Here is a 5,415-nt window from a genome sequence, read left to right on the forward strand (position 1 = left end):
CCCCACACACACACACACACACACACCTTGAAATGTTGATGGGTATGAAGTCCAAATGTTTTGACACAGACCTGCTTTCCAGCCATCACTGTAGGAAAGGGCTTTCCCTCCTCCATCCTGTCTGATGCCTGTGAGTGTTTAAGCGAAAAGAGCTGACTGAAGAGTTCCAACAGAAAACAGTTCAGTTTTTATGTTTAGTTTTTATGTTGGCACTTGTTAACATGTGGTTAAATTAGTTTGTCTTCTGCAGGGTAGATGGGACTTTCCCTTAGGAGTAGAAGTTCATTTATCTGGGAGAGACTCGGAGTAGAACCGCTGCTCCTCCACATCGAGTGGAGCCAGTTGAGGTGGTTCAGGCATCTGGTAAGGATGCTCCCTGGGCGCCTCCCTAGTAGAGTTGCATTCGGGCCCAAAAAATCCAATCCAACTCGGCCCCAGCCCGCAGTCATCATTTCTGAACCCCACCCAACCTGACGATTTAATAGTAATTATAGGTCCAAACCCGGAAAAAAAACGGCATTTTAAATTGGATATTAACAGTTGGAAATGCGCGGCTGAATAAAAACAGATGCAGAAGATCGGAGGAGGGGGTGTTTGTCCTTTCATGGCTGTAAAAGAGCATTTAAACTCTGTTTCTGCCTGCATTATTCAGACACGGGCCCTGCTTTGACACGTCTGCTTTGGGATCTCACCTGTTTGGGTCATCGGCCGCGCTTGTCCGCTAAGTGTAGCGGCTGAATGAACGTCCATTTGGGTGATGGATCGTTTCCTGGCATTGTAGCCCCATCTGAAGCTTAACTGAACTTTTTACCTTTTTCAGGGTCTGTCAGCGTGCGGTGATAATAGCCACATGCGGCTGGTGGAAGTATGGCAAGCCATATTATCATATAATTGTGATCCTTTTGACAGATGACAGATCCTTTTGTGTCTCCATCAAGGATTTTAGTTCCGCAGAGGCAGAGCTTAAATGGGGGGTTCCACAGGGGTCCATCCTGGGTCCCCTCCTATTCTCTTTATACCTGCTGCCGCTTGGTGCTATTTTCCGGAAACACAACATGCACTTCCACTTCTATGCCGATGACTGTCAAATTTACTTCCCCCTAAGACACAATGGTACATGCTCTGTTCAACCGCTGCTCAACTGCCTGGCTGACATCAGGGACTGGATGGCTTTAAACTTCTTAAGTTTCAATGAAAAGAAGTCTGAAGTCATGTTGTTCCCTCCCAACGACACGATCACAAACCACTGCATCGACCTCTCTGCTCTAACCCTGTCAGAAAAACAAAGAGTCACTAATCTGGGAGTGATAATGGACCCTTCCCTGAAACTTAACAATCATGTTTACATGATTGTTAAATCATGTTTCTTCCAACTGAGGCGGCTGTCTAAACTGAAGCCCATACTGTCCAAAAATAACCTGGAGACAGCAATACATGCATTCATTACAGAGTCAGAGTCAGAGTTTCTTTATTGTCATTCGCACCTCATGTGGTACATGTGGTGGAGCGAAATTATGTACGCAGGGTCCCAGTTACATCCAACAATAAAATGTATAAGAAAAACAGTAATGACATCTAAGATATGAACTAAGAAAAACATCAACTAAATATACACTAAGCACTAATAACATAAAACATTGAACATCAGCACAAACATGAACATGAGTCTGTGAACAGATGTGCACGCATGAACACATCAACATTGAAACAGATCAGCAGCAACATGAAACAGATCAGCAGCAACATGATATGGTTTTTCACAGTGATTATTCTAGTTAGAGATTCATGAGTCTAACAGCCTCAGGGTAGAAGCTGTTCCTCAGTCTAGTGGTTCTACACTTAATGCTCCTTAACCTCCTTCCTGAGGGGAGTGGGGCAAAAAGTGTGTGTGCTGGGTGGGTGGGGTCCTTCATGATGCAGGTGGCCCTCTTCCTGCATCTGGAGGTGTAGATGTCTGTGATGGTGGGGAGGCTGATTCCGACAGATTTCTGTGCAGCCTTCACCACTCTCTGCAAAGCATTTCTTTCTGCAGCTGTGCAGCCTCCATGCCACACATTGATGCTCGAGCACAGGATGCTCTCCACTGCACACCTGTAGAAGGAGGTGAGGACTGAGCTTCCCAGACCAGCTCGCCTCAGCCGTCTGAGGAAGTAGAGTCTCTGATGAGCTTTCTTGATCAGGCTGGTGGTGTTGTTGCTCCAGCTGAGGTTGTCATTCATGTGTACACCCAAGTACTTGTAGCTGGAGACCACTTCCACCGCAGATCCTCTTATGTTCAGGGGGGTGTAGGTGTTTTTGTTCCTTCTGAAGTCCACAATCATCTCCTTTGTCTTCTTCACATTGATGTGAAGGTTATTCTCTCTGCACCAGCTCTCCAGGTGTTCCACCTCTTGCCCGCAGCTGGACTCATCATTGTTTGTGATGCATCCCACCACCGCTGTACCATCTGCAAACTTTACAATGTGACAGCCTGGATGGGCAGCCGCACAATCATATGTGAGCAGAGTAAACAGAAGGGGGCTCAACACACATCCCTGAGGAGAGCCAGTGCTGAGGGCTATGGTGGAGGAGGAGAGGTTGTGGATCCTCACTAACTGTGGTCTGTTTGTTAAAAAGTCTAGTACCCAGTTGCAGATGGAGGGGCTTAGTCCTAGTGTGGATAGTTTGTCCATCAGGGTTTGGGGGATCATGGTGTTGAAGGCGGATGTGAAGTCCACAAAGAGCATACGGACGTAAGAGTTTTTCTGCTCCAGGTGGTTGAGTGCAGTGTGGACCACAGAGGAGATTGCATCCTCTGTTGATCGGTTCTCACGGTATGCATACTGATGAGGGTCCTCGTTGATGTTGATGGTTGTTTTGATGTGAGTCATGACCAGTTTTTCGAAGCATTTAGCGACTATCGGGGTGAGGGCCACTGGCCGATAGTCATTCAGACCAGTCACTGTAGAGCTTTTTGGGACTGGGATGATGGTGGCAGTCTTTAGGCAGGTGGGAACTGTCTCCAGTGTAAGTGAGGTGTTAAAGATGTCTGCCAGCACCTCACAGAGCTGATCAGCACATTCCTTCAACACTTTTCCGGGGATGTTGTCTGGGCCAGTTGCTTTGTGCGGATTAATCCTCCTGAAGGTACTCCTTACTTCTGCTGAGGTCACGCTGAGATGCTCTTCATCCGGTGGCGAGGTGAGTCTGGTGCTGGGTGGTCTGTTCGGGTCTTCAAAGCGTGCATAGAACTTGTTGAGGGCATCAGGCAGAGATGGGTCTTTGGGACATTGTTCGCTCCTTCCTTTATAATCTGTTATGCACTTAACGCCCCTCCACATGCTCCGAGGGTCTTGTGAGATGAATTGACCCTCGATCCTCTTTGCATATGTGGCCTTGGCCCTCTTAATACCAGCAACCAGCTCTTTTCTTGTCCTACTCAGCTCCTCTGAGTTTCCAGACCTGAAGGCAGTGTTCCTGGCTTCCAGCAGGGTACGCACCTCTGCATTCAGCCAAGGTTTTCTGTTTGGGTAGCTTTTAACATTTCTGATAGTGGAGACTGTGTCAGTACATGTACTAATGTAACCCAGTACTGAGGATGTGTATTGGTCAAGATCAAGCGAACCTCCATTTTCAGCAGCTTCTCTGAAAACCTGCCAGTCTGTTCGGTCAAAACAATCTCTCAGTATGGGGCCACTGTCCTGGATCCAACATTTAACTTTCTTTTGAACCGGTCTGGAGCGTCTCAGCGGGGGCATGTAAGCAGGAGCCAGGAAGATTGAGATGTGGTCTGACAGTCCTAGGTGGGGGCGGGGTTCGGCTTTGTATGCATCTTTTACGTTCGTGTAAACACGGTCCAGCGTGCGGTCTCCACGTGTCGGAATCGTCACATGCTGATTAAAGCTTGGGAGACAGTCCTTTAGATTCACGTGGTTAAAGTCTCCGGCTACAACGTAAAGAGCCTCGGGGTGTTTGTTCTGCAGCGAGCTGATGATATCATGTAGCTCCTGTAGTGATTCATTAGCATTAGCGTCCGGAGGAATGTAAACAACTGTGATAAAAGTCACAGTGAACTCTCGGGGTAGATAATGTGGCCGACATTTCAATGTTATTTGCTCCAAAGCCTTCGAGCATGAGCTATTTACAACAGTACAGTTCGTGGACCAACTTTTACTCACGTAAATGCACACTCCGCCCCCCCGTGATTTCCCCGTTAGCTCGCTGCAGCGGTCCGCTCGAAAAAAAAGTGTCATCCAGCTGGAAGACTGAGTCCGGCGTTTCACTTGTAATCCACGTTTCCGTGAGGCAAAGCACTGCACACTTCTTCATCTCTTCTGAGGCGCCCACTCTCAGACGAAGTAAATCCACCTTGTTGTCCAACGAGCGGACATTCGACAGAAAGAGAGACGGCATGGGGAGTTTACCGGCTAGGCTATCTAGGCTTGATTACTGCAATTCACTCCTGTTTGGTATCAGTCAAACCTCCATTGCACGACTACAACTGGTCCAGAATGCAGCAGCCCGATTTTTAACCAGTACAGGCAAAATAGAGCACATTACACCAGTTTTGGCCTCACTGCACTGGTTACCAGTTGTATTATGAAATTAACAGGGGTCGTGAACGATCGGCACCAGTTATTCAGACAAGGGGAAAAATGAGACACAAAGAGACTATTTTCTGCTAGAAATAAGTGTCATTTATTAATCTGCCACAGAAAAACAGCCAAGCAAACATGTACACTTGTACACTCTTTACACACACAAATTGATATGAAAGAGCTTCTCACCGTGACACTGGCCGGGAAGTCGTTTTCGACCCGGGTAAAGAAGAATCACATCAAAATTGCGCCGGGCACTCACGCGTTAGTCCACGGCAGACCTCCAAAATTCCCTTGCCTGTCACACCTCCTTTATACCTCTCCCTGACCGGATCGCGTGAGAGCAGTGAAAAACAAGTTTGATGGTTGCCAGGAGGACAGATTTAATTAAATCTGTTTTTCCATCATCAAAGCAGTCTGTGCAACAGAGCGATGGCTTCATAAAAACATGTCCTTCAAAATCTGGGTCACCGTAACCTTAAGATTGGGCCAGGTCTTCTGGTTAGAGCATCCCCCAGAGAACTTTAATTACTCCAAAACACATCTGCAGCACAGGCCTGACTTTGGGCAGATAAGCTGCATCAAAAGTGAGTATAAGTATTAATTGACATAAAAGCATCAAAATAATCATTCCTATATCATTCCACCCTTGCCTTTTATGGCAATTTAGACATTTAATTCTGAAAAGTAACACACACAAAATATATGTTTGAATAGGCATAAAGGCAACTTAATATATTTTTATAAAACATATTTTTATATCACCAGTTCACCTTAGAATCCAGTTCAAAATACTCATGTATGTCTACAAATCACTGAACAGTACCCCCCCCCCCCC

At 46.6% G+C, this 5,415-nt stretch overlaps 1 protein-coding gene across 1 annotated transcript in view; it reads left to right on the plus strand.

Moving 5' to 3' along the window:
- glo1 (glyoxalase 1) overlaps positions 1 to 5,415 on the plus strand; it is an 18,046-nt gene that overhangs the window by 772 nt on the left and 11,859 nt on the right. The window lies entirely within an intron of this gene.

Source organism: Nematolebias whitei, chromosome 2 (assembly GCF_014905685.2).
Source record: "Nematolebias whitei isolate Nwh7 chromosome 2, NemWhi1, whole genome shotgun sequence".
In the NCBI taxonomy this organism is placed as follows: Eukaryota; Metazoa; Chordata; class Actinopteri; order Cyprinodontiformes; family Rivulidae; genus Nematolebias; species Nematolebias whitei.